Raw genomic sequence first — 20,400 nt, forward strand, 5'->3', positions numbered from 1 at the left:
AAATAGCCACAATATATTGAATCATAATCCCATCATACAACGCACATTAAAAATATGTTTTCTACTTGTGCTGTATTTTAAAGCATTTGGATAAATCCTATTTGGTGTGTGAACACTCATGTTCAATATACATGTATTGCTATATAGCGCCATTCCATAAAATTGAAACATATTTTTATACACCAGAAACATTGTAAAACATTTCCTTTTGGTCTTGTGAAAAGGCGAACATAACCCACAAAGCACTGCAACGGTTACCTCACCAAAAATATATGAAATAAAGTGCAAAGTGAACAGTGATTAAAATCCAAAGACAGACCTTTTCAACTGATTATAATTCTGACTGTGATGTTAAATTAATTATAATCAGATCTGTCTAATGGAAACGGTAGGAACACTGGGTGTTTTATTTGGACAATTGAGCAAGAGTTAGGTCAAAAAGCAACCCCCTGGCCAAGCTGGAAATACATTATCTAGCCATGATATGAGGTCCTTTTGAAACTGGCCTAACATCTCACCCTAATGGGACATGCTTGAATGGAGAAACCAATAATTACTCTATAGACAGGTATAAAAATCCTCTGATGCATTCAGGCCATTTGGGGACTTACTATCCAGCATGAGGATGTATCTCGTTTCTAATTTTCTCAATGCTGCTTCTCTGTTGCCCCCCCTTCTCATAGGTAAAATAGAGTCTATCACATAGTACTTCAGGAGCTCACTATTGCTGTTGTGTTTCTCCCTGAAGTGCCTGGCCACCGGGTAAACTGGGTCGTTGGTCTTTATGGCCCGTAGGTGTTGTAAGACCCTTTTATGTACCTGTAATTTGGAACTGCCCACGTACCGTAGGCCGCAAGGGCATTCCAAAACATATACAGAAAATTCACTTTTACAAGTGAGTTTTTTCCTGATCTTACATGGGGATTCTGAGAAGGGAATGGTATACTCTGTCTTGTTCACACCCTGAATGCAGGCCTTACATGAGGCGCACTTCCTGAAGCCCCTGCTACCAGCTAACCAGTCCTGCCTAATAATGAGTTCAGGGCTAGATTTGACCAATGCGTCCTGCAATGAAAAAGCTTTTCTATAAGTGATTGCCGGTTTTGCGGGCAATTCATTGCCAATAATTGGATCACATTTGACCAAGTCCCAATACTTATTAATGATTTTACGTAAGGCACCATGCTGGTTGCTAAAAGACCAAATAAGTCTCACAGGCTGTTGTATTTGGGTCTTGGTGGAATTGCGAGACCCCCTGTGTTCTAGGGCTTCTTGTCGGGATATGGCATTGGCTTTCCTAATTGCTGCCAACACCACTTTGTCATCATAACCCCGAGCCAAGAATCTCTGCCTGCTGGCTTCCTGCGCTATTTGATTTTGATCATCAGTGCTGCAAGCCCTCCTAATCCTTAGCATTTCCCCATAGGGAATGCTGCGGATCAGGTGTGGAGGATGGTGGCTCTGGGCATGCAGCACTGTGTTGCCTGCCGTGGGTTTCCTGAACAAAGATGTTTGGATTTCACCATTGTTGATGTCAATTGCAACATCCAAGAAGGTGGCATGAGTGTGGCTAATGTCAGATGTAAAAGACAAGTTATAGTTGTTAACATTTAACTTCAAGATAAACTCTGTCGCTTGTTCAGTGGTACCCTTCCAGATCATACAAACATCATCGATGTATCTGTACCACCGAACAATGTGATCCCTGCAGATGTCAGGGTACTCGCCATTGAGGACCTGTCTCTCCCAGTACCCCATATGGAGGCAGGCGTAACTGGGAGAAAAACAGGCCCCCATGGCCACCCCTCTAATCTGCTGGAAATACTGTTTGTTAAACAGAAAATAGTTGTTATTCAGACAGAAGTTTATCATTGACAAAAGCATCTTGTTATGTTCCACCAACATTATCGGACGATACCCCAAATAGTGAGCCACTGCCCTCAAACCATCCACATGGATGATGCTGGTGTATAGGGCAGTGACATCAAGTGTGATTAGCAGGTAAGAGGGATCCCACACTACAGTGCTTAATTTTCTTAAAAAGTCACTCGAGTCTTGAACATATGAGGGCAATCCCGCAACATGTTCCTGCAAAAAGGAGTCCACATAGATGGTAACTTTCTCAAGTAAGCCCCCACATGCAGAGATGATGGGTCTGCCTGGGGGTTTTTCCGAGTTCTTGTGGATCTTGGGGATCAAGTAGAGGACAGGCATTATGGGAAAGTCGTTCTTAAGATATTTCAGTTCATCCATACTAATGAGCCCAGATGACCTCCAGCCTGTCAGCATGGAATAGAACGTACTTTGAGCTTTTTTAATGACTGCCAGATCACAATGTCTGTAACAAGTAGTGTCATTTAACTGTGCAGTCGCTTCCTCTAAGTACAAATCTCTCGACCATAAAACAATGTTGACCCCCTTGTCCGATTGGCGGACAATCACATTTCCATCTCGCTGGATTTTAGTCACTAAATCCGTGTATTTCTTGTTGCAGTTGAACTGGTGTTTGCTGTTCCTTAATGTCCTTGAGTGCAGTGCCTTAATGTCTTTAACTGCCGCCTCTTCAAAGATATTGATATTATCATGCAGCATCTGAGGAGTGTAAGTTGATTTCGGTTTAAATGTGGTGAGGCTACCCCTCACTGTGGCAGGGGGAGAAGATGAAAGGTCATTGTTAGACAGTTGTGTCAGGAATTGTTCATTTCTCAAACTCTCCATATGTTGAACCAAAGGTAAATCATGGCCAATGAGTGTTGGACTGTTGGAGATATTACCATATATATATATACATATGCATATATATACATATATATATATTCTCACAAAAAAAACATAGGTTTCAGGGACGTTATAGTTAGTTGGACATTTCACTCGTACAAAACCATAGAAATTCCCCTGTTATAGTTAGTTCAGCTAACTATAACTTGCGCCCCCGCAATGCACTGCTGATTATGTCACATATTATATCATTCATGACATGGTCAGTGACATCACTGATTACATCTCAAATGCCATCACTGGATGATATCACTGATGACATCATCCAGTGAATGTGTGTTTCTATAAAGTTAAAATATGTATTATATATACGCCAAGGAGTATTAAAGAATTAATTGGTGTGTAAGCGTCTAGATGGAGGATTTAGTAGGTGTGTTACGGGCTGTCTAAGTACGTTATTACATGTGTCTTATTGAATGCATGGGTTAGTGACTAAACTGTGTGAATGTCTGTATTAGCCTATCTGCGTATGTATGAACTTCTCTTTGGGTTGGTTAGTAGCTACATGAGTGTCTATATGGGTTATTGATTGGTTGCTAGAATATTTGTATGGGTGCCTGAGTGTGTGTGTGGTAGGTGTGTGACTCTGTGCATATATATTTGAGTTATTGATTCACTGGCTGTATGGGTTCAATAGTGCATTTGGAAACAGCTGTATGGGTGGGAGTGTATAAATGACTATATGTGAGATTCAGTGATTGTGAGAGTGGCTATATAAATGAGTGTGTACTTGTATCAGCCATTGTATAAGAGAGTAATTATATGTTTGTTTCTGTTTGAATAAGCGATCTGTTGTGTGTATAATTCTATAGGTCAGTAAATGGAAGTGTTATTGATTGTTTGCATGACTGACTAGGTGTGTGAGTAATTCTGGATGAGTGATGGTGTGTGAGTGTCTGTGTAGGTGTATGAGTGTTGTATTGATGAGTGACTGCATGTATGAGTGACTGTATGGGTGAATGAGTAGATGTGTGTATAGTCCTAAGAACCAGTGAGTAGATATGTAATAAGTGGTATTGGTGTGTTTATGGTTTCAAAAATGGTATTCTGTATTTGGAGTTGGTGTATCAAAGGTTATATTAGGGTGTGAGGACGTGCATCAGATTATCACATGGATGATGTCATCAGTGGTGTCATTTGAGATGTCATCTGTGTTGTCATCAGTGATGTCACTGACCATGTCATGAATGATGTAATATGTGACTTCATCAGCAGTGCATTGCGGGGGCGCGTGTTATAGTTAGCTGAACTAACTATAACAGCGGAATTTCTATGGTTTTGTACGAGTGAAATGTCCAACTAAATGCTAATTTCTAACTATAACGTGCCTGAAACCTATAGTTTTTTCAGTGAATTTCAATGGTTTTTTAAATGCTCATTTCTAACTATGCCTACAAAGGTAGGACATGTGAAGAAAGAGGTAGAAAATCGCAGAAAGAAGCAAGACACATGCTGAAAGAGTTAACAGAAGTCCATAAAGACGAACAAACGTGCTGGAAGAAGCAAGAGGTGTGCAGAAAGAACCAACAGAGGAGCAGAAAGCCCTCTTGTGCCCCCAACATTTTACTGACGGGTACTGGTGGTAACTGATTCTGACTAACAAGGACCTGAGCCAGTGCTATGGTAAAAGAGACTTAGAATACAGTGTAAACACCCACATACAATAGGGAACACCATGCGTTGGGGTACCCCTGTGATCAGCATAACCTTCTCTGTATCTGCCATGAGTAAGTACCTGGGTCATTGCATGAGAACATGGGTACTGAGTGGATGATTAGAGTACTGCAAGGAGAGTGCATGGTGAATTTATAAGTGCTTGGGTTTTGGCGGAGTGATTAGATAAGTACATGGTGCTGGCTGGGTGATTGGATGAGTGCATGGGTAGTGACAAGGAGATGGCTGGACTGCATCAGTAGTGCTCAGGGGATTTTGCAGTGCATGTGTTAGTGCCTGGGTCATTGCATGAATACATGGGTAGTGACTGTATGATTAGAGTGCTGCAAGGAAAGTGCATGGTGATTTTATAACTATTTGGGTTTTAGCAGAGTGATTGGATAAGTACATGATGCTGGATGGGGGATTTGAGGAGTGCATGGGTAGTGACAGAGGGATTTCTGGACTGCTTGGGTACAACCTGGGTATTTGAAGGACTGAATCAGCACTATGTAGGTGAATAGAGATCTGCATGGGTAGTGCACAGGGAGGTGTAGCATTGCATGTGTTGGTGCCTGGGTCATTCCTTGAGACATGGGTACTGTCTGGAAGATTAAAGTACTGCGAAGGGAGTGCATGGTGAATTCATAAGTGCATGGGTTTTGGTGGAGTGATTGGATAACTACTTGGTGCTGGCTGCATGATTGAAAGAGTGCATGGGTACTGACAGGGCGATGGCTGTACTGCATGGGTAGTGCTCAGAGGATTGTAGCAGTGCATGTGTTAGTGCCTGGGTCATTGCATAAGTACATGTGCACTGATTGGATGATTAGAGTACTGCAAGGACAGTGCATGGTGAATTAATAAGTGCCTGGTTTTGGCGGAGTGATTGGATAAGTACATGGTGCTCACTGGGTGATTGGAGGAGTGCAAGGGTAGTGACAGGGCGATGGCTGGACTGCATGGGTACTGCTCAGGATAGTGTAGCAGTGCATGAGTTAGTGCATGAGTCATTGCATGAGTGCATGGGTAGTGACTGGATGATTAAAGTGCTGCCAGGAGAGTGCATGGTGAATTTATAAGTGCTTGGGTTTTGGCGGATCGATTGCATAAGTACACAAATGTCATATCAGGCCCCGCCCCTCCCTTCACCACTGTGCAAACATGCTCCCGGTGGGTTTTAAGTTGGGGGGACTAATTCCCCTTGAACCCTGAGGGTCCCTGGGTGCCAACTAGCCCAGCATGTACCTCCAGTAAGCGCCACAGAGCTGCGTTGCAGGGAGGTGGTCCGAGGCCATGCACCTTTATACACCTCTCTGCAACGCAACTCTGTGACTCTTACTGGACGTACCGGGTGGGGAGTTGGCCCCCAGGGAACCTCTGGATTCAAGGGGACTTAATTCCCCAACTTAAAACGCACCACAGGGCGCATTTGTACAATTGTCACATGAGGGCATGCGCCTTCCCTGCACCACTGTATAAACGCACCCCCTGGTGTGTTGTAAATTGAGAGACTTGGTGTGTTGACAGTGTAGGTATAACTACCTACTGGCGACCACCAGTAGGTTATATATTTATATATATTTATTTATTTATTCAATTTATATAGCACGTTATCACCAATTGGTCTCTAAGCGCTTGTACTTGGAAAGACCGAACATTACAGAAACAGGCAACCAGATTATAGCATGCCCCATGCATCTTGAGAGAGCACCGTTTTTAACATCCGACGAAACGGCAGTAGATTAGACTCCTTCCGAAGGCAGAGTGGCAGTTTGTTCCAAGCTGCCGGAAGAATGGTCGAGAAGGCACGTCCACCCAGGGTGGACAGGCGGTAGCGAGGGCTAACCAAAAGAGTATCCTTAGACGAGCGCAGAGTCCTCCTAGGGTTGTACTGCAACAATCTGGCTTTGATGTAACTAGGCGCATTGCCATAAACTGCCTTGTACGCGATGCATAGACCTTTGAATATTATCCTCTGCCTAATAGGGAGCCAATGTAGTTGACACATGAGAGGCGAGACATGTGTGCTCCTGGATTTTTTAAAAATCAATCTAGCGGCATCATTCATGACTATTTGCAGTCTTGAAAGTTGTTGCTGTCAATCAATGTATATATTGATTCTGATGACAGTCAATAACATGGGTTTTAACATGTTATTTTAGCGGCATGTTTCAATCATGAGACTATGGATAATTTTCTTAATAACCAGTGTTCTTTAAATACATACTGGCTTTTTAGTGGGTAGATTTTCATATGACGTATGAATGGATTTATCCAGGAATGCTACCAGCTACCATAAGGATGGATTAACCATGTTGTGGGCATTGTCATGTTATTTCTATGTAATTTTTAAACTTCATTTTCTTACATTTGAAAGCATTGGTATTAGAGTATGTTATGGATTTAAAATGTACTCTGTCTCATTAGAAGTAACATAAATACATTTTTCAATTTTAACCCATGAACCATAATTTAAATCAAAATGTAAATAGAAGAAAGTTTTTCTAAAGTCAAGATAATAATTTTATTTATGCTGACTCAACCGTAAATAATGTTAGTAGCTATGTGAAAAATATTTATAGCGAATATTTTTAAATTGCCTGATTTGCACATTAATGTTTCACAATATCATCAGATAATATACTTGTCAGCAAAATCAATAAGAAATACACACCCACTCCTCCTTCTTGAATCTTCTTTCATAGAACTATTCTGAGCAGGTAGGTCGATCTTGTTGTGGGGAGTGTGTGCTTTTTTTCTCATTCAAAATGGCAACACAGGAAGGAGATGGGGAGAGCAGCAACAACAACAGGACCAGGATGTGGAGGAGGTGAAGACTGAAGATTTAGAAGAAGAGGAGCCTCCACAAAAGAGAGTAAGTGTAGCATGGGAGTTTTTTCAAAATCCTATCTGGAAAATCTAAAACAGCTGCAAAACTAGTGCAATACACAATCAGCGACAAGTCCCTGTCTAGATTTATGAACAAAAACTATTCATGTGGTATGACGTACATGGTATATCATCTTAAAACCTCATAGAAAACGTTTTCAACTGGCAATCAAGCAAGGGGAAGCGGTAAGACCATCTACATCAGTGGCAGTCCCATAAATTCCTGGCCAGACAGTCCCTTTAGAGGTGCAGGCTGCTACAATAGATATGGCTCCAGAGTATTCAAGAATAGCCACATACTGCATGGACTGTAGTGTTGTTGTAAGTGCTGGTGAGTAGTATGTTGCAGCTATTTGCAATGCTGCAAAACATTATATATGCTAATTTTTCCCCCCTTTTATATTTTCTGCATATTTTTCACTGCATGTTTTGGGAATTCTTCCTGTCCCAGTTGCCATTATTATTACTATAAAAAAGATTAAATAAATGTAAAACTTTACAAAAGCACAAAAAAGAAAAAGTATGTATATATGTTGGAATGAGTACATGACTGGAGTATGGATGATTAAATGAGTACATAACTGGTCCATGGATGTTACAATGAGTGCAGCATTGGTGCCTGCATGAATCTATGAGTGCATAAGTAGTACCTGAGTGATTGGAAGAGTGCATGAGTAGTGCCTGGGTAAATGGATGAGTGCAAGAGTACTGCCGTGGTCACTGGTGAGTGCACTGATAGTGCTTGGGTGATTGGGTGAGTGCATACATAGTGCCTGGATGAGAGTGCATACATAGTTCCTGGGTGATTGGATGAGTAGTATATAAGCACAAAGGTCCACCCCCCCTATTACTTTGAGGCCTAAGAGGAGGGGGAATGAAATAAATACAAAGAGGGAAACCTCTTATCTGGCCTTTCTTATTCCTGAAATGGTAATAACTCTAATCAAAACATTTTCACACAGCATAGAATCTCAACACAAAAATTTACTTTCTTTTGGTTTTGTTTACTTATCAAAAATATTTTTACGTTTTTGTTTTTTATTTTCACACTCTTTTTTTGAATCTATTATATTGACAAACACATTTGTACATAAAGCAAAATCACATTATTGTTTCAATTAGAAAAAAGACGGCCGGAAGGGGCAAGATGGCGGACGCAATGGCGTCCGAGTGAGCAGCAGCGACAGCGGTCTTGCCATTCATTACTTCTCCATTGGGCTTTACAGTATAAGAGCAGACCTGGCATGCTTTCTCCAAGTGGATAATGCAGACTGAGAGAGTCCGGCGTTAAAACCTGAATCGGCTGTACCTGGCGAATTTTTACGGGATGCGGCGCGATCTCTGGGGTTGCTTCCAGCGTTTGCTCCAGGTAGCGTGGCGGCGATCAGCTGGTGGGGGAGGCGTCCTTGAACGCCACAGGACTCTGAAACAGTGCGGATACTGGGAGAACTCTCACGCAACAGAGGCGAGCAGATTTTCGGCAAGGCAGTTCCCTAGCTCACAGCAGGATTATCGGCTCTCCGGCTTACAGTGGAATCATTGGAGCAATCAAGTTAGGATGACTCTTAAAAATCAGAAACCGAAGACTCGAGCAGTAATTGCGGTGGCACAGGAATTGGGAAAATCTGGTAGCAGTGCTACACCGACGGTAAGCCAAGCTAGAAAATTAGCCGCCCAAAGCAAATCTCTTGCCACAGATGGGACATGGGACACTACAGGGGAACCCTCGGTACTTGGGCCGGAGCAGGCAGCGCTAGCAGCGCCAGTATCACAGGCTTCACAGGTGCATTCTGGGACCCGGTAATGGCGCTACTCCTAAGTTCTATGGAATGTTTATAAAAAAGACCACTAATGCTGGCAATGACAAAGGTAGTAATGCAGATCAATCCCATATTCAACAACAACAACCAGTGGTTTTGGCGGGTAAAGACTCAGTATTAGTGGACAGTTCTAACGACGACGCTAGTATTAGTTTGTCTGCCCCCTCTGCTGATTTGAGCAATATTGAGACTGGAAAAGAGTGTCCTTTGACGGTACAAACTAGCAATGAAGATGCTATATCAATGGTTGAGCAAATCCCATCTATGGGTAATCATAGACAGGGAGCACCAGACGCGCTGAACCTGCATGAGGATGTTGACTCAACCGACTCTGCATGTCAATTTTACTCAATGTCGGATTTATCCACCGCTTTGGAAACCGGCAGCTTTGATGGTGATGCTGAAGGAGGCGGAGTATGGGGGGACGAAGGGAGTGGTAAGAGTGTACACATGACTCAGAGAGTGACCTAGATGAGTCACCGGGCAGACCAGAATGGGGCGCTGATGAGCATACGGTACTTACGATTCAGGGTGCCACTGGTGCATCTTCTTTATCTCCTTCTTCTAATACTTTTGCGGACTCTGCAATTCCTGAAGTGACTCTAAACACATTATATCAGTTAATGCTCCAGCATAGGGAGGAGACCAAGACAGAGAACAGGCGCACCCAGGGGGTGGTTCGTCGCCTCAAAAATAACTTACGTCGGGTTGGCAAAACTTGTAATGAGGTATCCGCCAGAATGCTGGAAGCAGAGGCGCGGATCTCTACAATTGAAGATTCACTGACACAGCAGAAAACCCAGATATCTTCGCTGGAGGGGTTAAAAGAGAAGATTAACTGGAAACTGGTGGACCTCGAAAATAGATCACGTAGGAACAATCTACGAATTCTAGGTATTTCTGAAGGAAGTGAAGGGGGGAACATCAGACAATTCATCATTGATCTCTTTACAGAGGCTTTTTCAGAGCTTACCCAATGGAAGTGGGATATGGAACTCCAAAGGGCCAATAGATTACCATTCCAAAAGAACATCAGAACTGATTCAAATGCTAAGCCGAGGGCTATATTGATTTGTCTGAACAATTTCTTGGCTAGGGAGGCTCTTTATGATTTAGCTAGACCTGACAGGAAACACAGGGGGAAAGGCCTGGACTTTTTTTATTCGACCGGACTATTGCCATGCTACTGTACAACAGCGTTGGCAATTTCCTCAGTTAATCCCGTCCTTCCAGGCGAAGGGCGCTCAGGCCTTTCTCCTTAACCCCTCTAAACTGAAAATCATATATAAAGAAAGATCATACTTTTTAACTTCTGAGGAGGCTGAGAAAGAACTATTAAGTACATTATGATTTAGTTGGCCGCAAGGCTGTGATTGTGGAGATATTCATATATATTCTGATTAGGATGTCAATATTTGGTATCTTTGGTATCTTTGAACAATCAGTTATGTGCTCTAGGCAAACTAGAGTTGTCTTGGATATTTGCTAATCATGTTTACTTTTTTTTTCCTTTTTTGACATCTTCACAATTGATTGGGTGCTGAATTTTTTTTGTCTAGCTGGGTAATGTATAGGAGATTGAATGGCGAGATACAAGGTGCTTCTCACGTCATCAATCTGAGGGACTCTTTAGTCCCTTTGCCCTTTAGAGGGTGGGTGAGGGGGGTGGGGGTTTGTGGGGGTGGCAGGAGGGGGTAGGGTGGTGGGAATGGAGCAAGCAAGGTCAGATGGAAAAAATTTGGAGTCATTTGAATATGAAGTTGAATAGCAAATGGATGTGGTTTCTAACAATGAATTATGTAACACCAAGGTTGGGATCTTTGCCAAGAAAATGTCGCACAAAAGCTATGCGGGGTTCAGCTTGGGTATACTCGATTAAATTACTATGGCAGGTAAACTAAGGATCTGCTCGTGGAACATATGTGGACTCAATAATAAAAAAAAGGGGTGTGTGCGCGCACAAATGATTCAGAGTATGCGTATAGACATACTTTGTTTGCAAGAAACGCATCTCACTTGGAATGACAGGCATCTTTTAAATGATTTGGGAATGTTTGTTTTGGGATGCACCCGTCAAGGTACGACAACGAATGGGGTGGCAATTCTCGTTAAGAGAGGGCTAGGGCATCTTAAGCGTATCCAGGTTGACCAATATGGTAGATGGGTTATAACGGAGATTATTATTGACAATAAAAAACATGGACTATCTGCTCAATTTATGCCCCTAACGTAGACGATCCAGAAATTTTGAATTTCTTAAGCCTAGAATTAGCTCAATGGCCATCCCCGTTAATATTCTGCGGTGACTTTAACATACACCTACAGGGTGGATGGGATATTTATAGCAATGCTCCATATACTGGCTTAAAGAGAAAGACTTATAAGGCATTAAAAGGCATAGTTATGGAGTTAGGACTGTCTGATGTCGGATACACCAAAAATCCCACCTCACCTGGTTATACATTCTTCGGCGCTCCGCATCAGAAGATGGTGCGCTTGGACTATTTTTTTATAAACTCCGCACTTTTAACCAATACTGCATTGGAGATATTTCCGCGAGTTATATCGGATCACAATCCAATATTGATTGAGCTTAAAAGGGAGGCTGGAGCTGCTGTTAGTTTCACATCGTGGTCGTTTGACAGGAAACTATTGGCGGATCCAATATACTTAGAACATATGGGTAAATGGATAACAGAATTTTTGAATTTAATAGAGGAAGTGCATCCCCTCAAATAGTGTGGGACGCTTTTAAAGCGAGGGGTGAGAGGGGAGTCCCTAGCTTACTCGATTAAAAAGCAGAAAAACATGCAGGACAAAATGGATCATCACTTCAAAGCAGTACGGGAGTGGGAAGAGAAGTTAGCATCAGCTATTACATCTAATCAGGACACCAAAGGCATTAAAACAACCCTAGCCATTTATAAAGCAAAACTTTATGAAGTCTTTGCATCTAAATTGGCCGGACAGTCAGCAGTAATGCGGACACAGATTTATGAAATGGGGGAACACTCTGGGAAAATCTTGGCAAAAAAGATCAGGCAAAGAGAGGCATCAAATTTTATCGGCACAATCAAGGATGAGGCAGGTCAGATTCATACTGAAGCGGAAGAGATCCTAGAGGTTTTTGGGCAATTTTATCGTAAGCTTTATGAACAGGACACCTTAGACTATTCTAATGAGTTATTTTTGAATTTTATGTCATGTGACAATATTTCCAAAACTATCATCTGTGCAGGCCCAGATCTAAGAAGCAGATATTACATGGGAAGAAATCGACTCAGCACTACTATCTCTTGCTATGGGTAAAGCCATGGGACCTGATGGGATTCCCTTAGAATTTTATCGAATGTTTAGAAATGTTCTAAAACAAGATCTATTAACCACTTTTTTGGAGGCACAGAAAGGGACAGCCCCCCTTTCGTGGGGACAATCAATTATAATGGCAAACGTTAAAAAGGACCCGGCCTCTTATAGGCCGATCTCACTCATTAATGCTGATAGCAAGGACTTCGCTAAAATATTAGCGGTTCGCTTATTATCAGTAATCTCTAGCATAGTCCCCCGCTGGCAACATCGGTTTATCCCCAACCGCTACACCGCGGATCATGTCCGGAGAGTAATCACTTTGTTGGACTGGGTCGAGTGCACAAACACACCCATAGGGGTCACCCTGCTAGATGCCGAGAAGGCATTTGACAGGGTGGCCTGACAATACCTTTGGGATATCCTGTCATTTAAGGGGTTCGGACCAGGTATAATCAGGGCTGTGAAAACTCTGTATTCAGCACTTACATCCTGCATTAAAATTGGGTCAAATAAATCTACTCCGTTTCCCAACTACCGAGGAACAAGACAAGGGTGTCCAGCCTACCCGCTACTGTTTGCAATATATATTGATGTCCTTCTCAATGAACTAAACCATGCGGAGGCGATAATACCAGTGTTAGGGGCAGGTACACCGTATAGGGTACTAGCCTATGCGGATGACGTAGTGGTCATCACTACGGATATTGGAAAAGCTATCCCAGAGATAGAGGAATTGGCTAGTCAGTTTGGTGCCTTCTCTGGCTACAAGCTGAACCTGTCAAAGACACAAATCTTGTTTACAGGTCAGTCGCCCCCGGCATTACCCAATATAGTATCCACAGTGACTTATCTGGGGGTCAAGATTACATCTCCAATTTCTCAGATCCCAGAATTAGATGTCAATCCTAATATTAAAAAGTCTAATTCTACACTCAAACGTATTAATCATTTACATTTGTCACTCTATGGGAGAAATAATGTCCTAAAAATGCTTATTTTGCCGAAATTTTTATATCTATTTGATGTATTCCTTTAGAGTTCCCTCTTTCTATTTTCAAACAATTAGAGAGAATGACAGGAAGATTTTTATGGTGATACAAGCATCATCGTAGAGCCTACCAGAAAATGATACTTCCAAAGGCTAGGGAGGGATGGGGCATCCCACATTTCTTATTTTATTATCTTGCTTCTGTGTTGCAATTCATCACTCCCTTAATAATTGGAGATAAGGCGTCGATCTCAGATGCGCAAGCACCATCCATCTATGAGCTGTGCCTAGGGGTAGAGGCTAGGGGATGGTTGTTAAAAATGGTCTAGCCCAGCTACCACAAAAAAAAAAAAATTAAGATCTTAAAAGCAGCATTTAGGGCTTGGAAATTTATTAGGCGTATTACTGATATTCCCAAAATCACGCGATATACCCCCTTGGCGTCTCCACATATCTTCTCATCAACTATCATACCACACAAGGAAATTTACAATAAAAACACATCTGGACAGGAGTCCTATCAGTAAATTCCACAATTTTAGGCAAACACAAGTCAATCAGTTTGATTATGACTAGTTCTTCTTTTGGCTTGGTTCTTGAGTAGGGCTCTCAGATGCGTTTCACTGGCCTACATATGTTTTGGTGAAACCAGATTTGTATCACTTTCTTCAGGACTAAAGAAATACATTTTTCATCTGTGAGGTGGGCTGGTGGTATTTTTAATCCTCAAGGGTATAAAGCAGTCCAAATGAATAATTGATACAAGAATGATTCCTTAAAAGATGTAATCTTCTATTCTTGAAATAGGTATTGGAAAGCAGGTATGGGGAAGTTTCAATCAATGCTTTCCCTCCATATTGTGAGGTTGTGGTAACTCTGTCTGCAACCAGAGTCCTTTGCTCATGCACACATCTCTCCAACTATCCAGAAATGTTCTGCCCGAAAACTGATTGGATGAGTAGTGCCTGGGTGATTGGATGAGTGCATGGGTAGTGCCTGAGTGATTGCATGAGTGCATGGGTAGTGCCTGGGTGATTGGATGAATGCAAGGGGAGTACCTGAGTGAATAGATGATTGCAGGGGTACTGCATGAGTTCATGGATGAGTGCAACAGTAGTGCTTGGGTGATTGGATAAGTGCATGGATAGTGCCTGAGTGAATGAATGAGTGCACAGGTACTGCCTGAGTAAATGAATGAGTGCAAAGGTAGTAACTGTGTGCTTAGATGTGTGCATGGGTAGTGCCTGGGTGGAGGGATTAGTGCATGGGTAGTGCCTGGGTAGTTGGATGAGTGCTTGGATAGTGCCTTGTCATTGGATGAGTACATGGGTAGTACCTGAGTAAAAGGATGAGTGAATGTGTAGTGCCTAAGTGAATGGATGAGTGCAAGGGTAGTGCCTGGGTGATTGGATGTGTTCATTGAAAGTGCCTGGGTGAGTGCAAGGGTAGAACCTGAGTGAATGGATGAGTGCAAGGGTAGTGCTTGGGTGATTGGATGAGTGCATGGATAGTGCCTCAGTGAATGAATGAGTGCACAGGTACTGCCCGAGTAAATGAATGAGTGCAAAGGTAGTAACTGTGTGCTTAGATGTGTGCATGGGTAGTGCCTGGATGGATGGATTAGTGCATGGGTAGTGCCTGGGTAGTTGGATGAGTGCTTGGATAGTGCCTTGTCATTGGATGAGTGCATGGGTAGTACCTGAGTAAATGGATGAGTGAATGGGTAATGGCTAAGTGAATGGATGAGGTAAGGGTAGTGCCTGGGTGTTTGGATGCGTTCATTGAAAGTGCCTGGGTGAATGGATGAGTGCATGGGTAGTACCTGGGTGAATGGATGAGTGCAAGGGTAGAACCTGAGTGAATGGATGAGTGCAAGGGTAGTGCTTGGGTGAATGGCTGAATGCATAGGTAGTGCCTCAGTGATTGTATGATTGCATGGGTAGTGCCTGAGTAAACAGATGAGTGCATGTGTAGTGCCTTGGGGGATTGTATCAGTGCATGGATAGTGCCTGCTTGATTGCACAAGTGCATGGGTAGTGCCTGAGCAAAAGGATGAGTACAAGGGTAGTGCCTGAATATTTGCAAGGGTACATGCATGGTTAGTGCCTGGGTGACTGGATGCATGCATGGGTAGTGCATGGGTGATTGGATGAGTGCATGTGTAGTGCCTGAGTGAATGGATGACTCTATGGGTAGTGGCTGGTTAATTCAATGAGTAGTGCCTGAGTGAATGGATGAGTGCATGGATAGTGCCTGAGTGAATGGATGAGTGCAAGGGTAGTGCCTGAGTGAATGGATGAGTGCAAGGGTAGTGCCTGGTGATTGGTTGTGTGTATGGGTAGTACCTGGTTAATTGCATGAGTTCATGGGTACTGCGTGTGTGATTGAGTAGTGCCTGAGTAAATGGATGAGTGCATTGATAGTGCCTGAGTTAATGGATGAGTACATGGGTATTGCCTGAGTGATTGGACAAGTGCATGGGTTGTTCCTGGGGAATTGGATGAGTACATGTATAGTGCCTGAGCAAATGGATCACTGCATGAGTAGTGCTTGAGTGAATGAATGACTGTATGAGTAGTGGCTTGGAAATTTGATTAGTTCCTGGGTGATTGGATGAGTGCATGAGTAGTGTGTCAGAGAATGTGTAGTGTAGTTCCTATATTCCCAATAGGCTCTGCGCATTGGAATAATATATTCAGCAGTGTAGACGTAGGACTGAGGTCGACTAGGTCTCTACTGACTATATTAGACTTAAGGTTTGCCAGCTAGCTCAGAGGTCACTAGAAACTTTCTTGAATAAACGAGGAGGAGTTTAACCTCCCTGGATAGACAAGAAGGGATTAGCTTCCAACAACCATATAACATGAAAACTTTACACCCTCAGAATAAGAGTGTATCTCTAGAGTCGTGTGAAAGCAATAGACAGCTATTTCACTCAGTCAATTGTGCGTACTTAGTTTCACCAGAGTGCAGAGAAAAGAGAGACAGGCGTTTTCAATAAAGGGTGTAATTTATTGAGGAGTCTTCTTTCTCATGCAAGAGAAATGAAATGCCATAATTGCAATACTTAATATAAAGTAAAGTGCGTACAGTAAAAAGAGTATTATGAAATAATACTGTAAACGCATTGATATGGTTTTTTAGCCATAAGATACTTTAAAATAGATAAAATATATAAATACATATATACATTGACTAACGTACTCAACTGGTGCTTCTAAAATACGCCTACCCCGGTGTACCTGACCTAAGCCTAATACGTGGGAAGGAGTAAGGAAGTAGCAGTTTAAGTTAAGTTTGTTTTGCCAAGAATCTGACTCAAGAATTCTCTTTAAGGATTTAGTCAGCTCCGTACCTGGGTAATAGAACGCAGGAGGTCTGGTATCTCTCTTTCAGGACTCGATATCCCAGCAGCCCGCGAAGGCGGCTGAGAACACCGGAGCTGGATTTCTCGGCAGGAGAAAAGACAGCGTCAAAGAGGAGGGGCAGCGTCCGTGGGCTCTCGCATCAGCTGGGCTCTCGGGCAAGTAGATAGCTGCTCGGCTCCAAAACCACCACCGTGTGTTTGCTTAAGGCAACGTTGGTATATTTATACCTGAAAGGTGCCGAGTTTGACGTAAGGTTTGGACATAAGACGTCAATAAAGATGTCACTAAGAACTGACTGTTCCTTTAGTGTTCGCAGGAGTTTAATGACAAATCAAAACAAAAGCAAATGGGGATTTCCCAGGTTGCTGGAGGTTTGGTGTGTCGAAAGAACTTGTTGTGATTTCTAGGAATCCAAGGAAGTGGCTTCTGCCGTGCTTTGGACTGCAAGGGCTATTTACTTAAATATGGATCTGATTCCTATGCCATTATAGGGATATTATTGATTATAGCCGGACAAGGGCATAAAATAGCAATATTGATTCAGGTTCCTAGATAAAACACAATACCCACTCCACGATCTAATGTCCATCATTACTAAAACTAAGCAATAGTAAACATTTAAAGGTGCATGTGTATTCCAACCCACCCCAAAATACACGTTATGCATTCGAAATGGTGTATGCGAAATACACGAAAATTATTATTGGTACTGTACGCTTTTCAAGCAGTGTAATCATTCAGTTAAACATGCTTATATATATTAGCTGAACGATTTGCGAAAATTACACATGAAATGGCTCTTAATACAGAAAAGAAGGTTGAGACCATTCCATCACATATAAATACAGTTGCTGTAAATGTGCTAGAGGCTGAGGTAATATATTGTCGCTAGAGTTTCCTAAAAATAGAAGCTCTGTTCTTTAAGAATGGTTCTACTTTAAGCAGAGTACATGTGCCAGAAAAAGGTAAATATTTTGGAAGTTTGAAAAAATAATTTCGCTTTCAGGGGAAAAAAAGTTCCAAATGTTTTCAGTAGTTTTTGTTTATCAAAGCTGAAGGCCGAATTCAGAGTTCAGGGGAACGCTGTGTGCTCGTTGCTTAAAAAGGTATTCTTTCTGTTCAGGGGAGAACATCATTTCAGACAGACTCGCAAAAAATTGGTCTACGACATCAGGTGAAAGTTTGACCAAGTTTGAAAGTGCCGCAACAGTGCAGTCGTGAGAATGATTGCTATCATCGATGTTAGGATCAGCAATGCTCACAGAAGGTCGTACTTGGGTGATGCTGCTCTCATCTCGTACTTCACTGCCACCTAATCGTAGTGGTGAAGTCTCAACGAATGCCGTCATCAGAATGGGTAGCCGCTGGGGACAATACGATGCATGGCCCGTTACAGGACTTAGCAAAGTATCTATATCCAATGGTACTGCTGATGGTAGTGTAAGACAGACGTCCAACACGCATTCTTCTCCGCATAGCATATATCGAAACACAGGTAGGATGTAATTTTGCCAGATTGGTCTGAATGAAAGAAACCAGGTCATATTCAGATCTCTTAGCCGGGCTATTCCAAGGACTTTAGTTATGGGGTCCCGATAGCGTATAGCTAGGATCGTTTCTTCCATCGTTGCTGGAGTTTTGTCTGCGACTTGGCTTGCCATATCGGAGCAGAAGGGTCAAAAATAAAATTCCTGCTACGAGTCCCAAAAGTAGTGGTAGGCCGCCAAAGACAGAATGGACAAAATTGGGAAAAATGCCCAAAACTGCTTCGAAGGGTGCTAACAGTCCCGAAAAAATTGTCTTAAATATATGTGGGATACCACTGGCATCAGACATATTTAGGATTTGGCTTAGCATTTCTACAAAATTTGTTGATAAAAGGGTATGGATCTCTGCTGTTGTCCTTGCAACTAGGAGATCATAAGTTTCTTTTGATGACGTTAAAGGCACGGTTGTCTGTAAAAGAACAGACTTCATTCTGCTTAAAGTATCAATTCGTATAGAAGAGATATTCAAAGAAGGCCAAATCGTCGCCTCCGTATCTGGAGAGCTGTTTGGATACAATACTTGCATACAGCAAGTGACCATGGAACTAATGCTTACGAGATAGGCTTTCCCTGGCACCATGCCACAACAGCTGTGGTCCATTATTAGAATATAGCTCCTGTTAGAAAGCCGTCTAAAGAATGGCTCTATTTGTGTTGCAGGTGTGCCGTGCTGGTGACATGAAAGGTTATTTGAAGTCCCCTCACAGGCCCCATGCAAATTAATACCTTGGCACAGAAGCATACCGCTTAGTGATTCTTTACATTTGTTACCACTAAGAAATACATTCTGTTTCTTTTCACTATAACATGTGTGTGTGTAAGGCAATTTCCATGATGACTTAAAGTACCCTTTAACCAACCTTTCATACTGGCCCGCTGGTATATACTCTTGGCAGTATTTAAATTGGAAAGTTGTTATCGGAATTGTAATTATTCCCTGTATTATCCATTCAATGACAGGTCTTTCTGACATTGTCAATGGTAATCTCTCAAGTTTTTTAATGCTCAGAATCGTATAGTCTGCTCCTTTTTGTGCCAAACTGATTTGTTTATCAGTAAGGTTAAAGATAGAGAATAATGACGTTGTGTTTATCAAACGCCATGGCACATAGCCTGAACGCAGATTTTGCAACGTCCAGCCTAGCTGTACAATAAAACGTAATTGGGACTGACCGTGTTGTAACATTAGTAAGTCCTGATCTATTATATTGATAGCAGATGATACAATACTGTCCAGTGAATATATTCTGGAGGACAGAGTCATTAACCCATTGTCCACAACAGAAAGTGATTTTTCCAAATTAATACAATCAATTTCTCGCATTTGTTCTGCTGTCTCAATTTGAGTTACTTTCCAAGCTTCGTTGTACGCAGCGTATATACCGGCCGCTATGAAACGTTTTTGACGCTATTTGTGTGGTCCCATTATGAAATCACGCAAATCAGCACCGTAAAGTCAAGTGTTGCTTAATTTCAGCCAGTGTGGATGTCTGTAGCCATTCAAGGCATACTTTCCCTACAATGTATGTTGTTACTATCCCTGAATGTTGTCTCTGGGAGTATCTAGGGTCTGGTCTGGTCATTTTGAACCCCTGTTTTTTTGTTCAGGAATCCATCTTGACAGTTATTTGTGTCTGTTGGCCAAATCAACCACTTTTTCCAATCAGGGTGTGTTCTGTTTTGGTGTAAAATATTGGACACGTCTATCTCCACATCTGTAGTGCTATTGCTATCAGGTATTGGCTTTGGAATAGACGGTTTGTTTAAGTCTTTAATCTTAGCTAGGCCAAGACAAGTAGTCTGTTGAATGGTGTCATTCAGAAATATTATTTGTTCGGGGATCATGCAGGCTCTAAATAATGCTTCTAAACCTTGGACCTGCCAATTTTTTGTACCCCAGATGGTTTTCGTCTCAATGTTGTCTTTCCAGAAATCAAAACCAAATGTAATCATTTTTTCATAAAATGTTTCAGAATAAATCAATTTAGTTTTCGTCAACATTGTTTTTATCCCTGTCTTATTTAACAGTTTAAATAAAACGTTTC

Source organism: Lissotriton vulgaris, chromosome 2_1 (assembly GCF_964263255.1).
Source record: "Lissotriton vulgaris chromosome 2_1, aLisVul1.2, whole genome shotgun sequence".
Lineage (NCBI taxonomy): Eukaryota > Metazoa > Chordata > Amphibia > Caudata > Salamandridae > Lissotriton > Lissotriton vulgaris.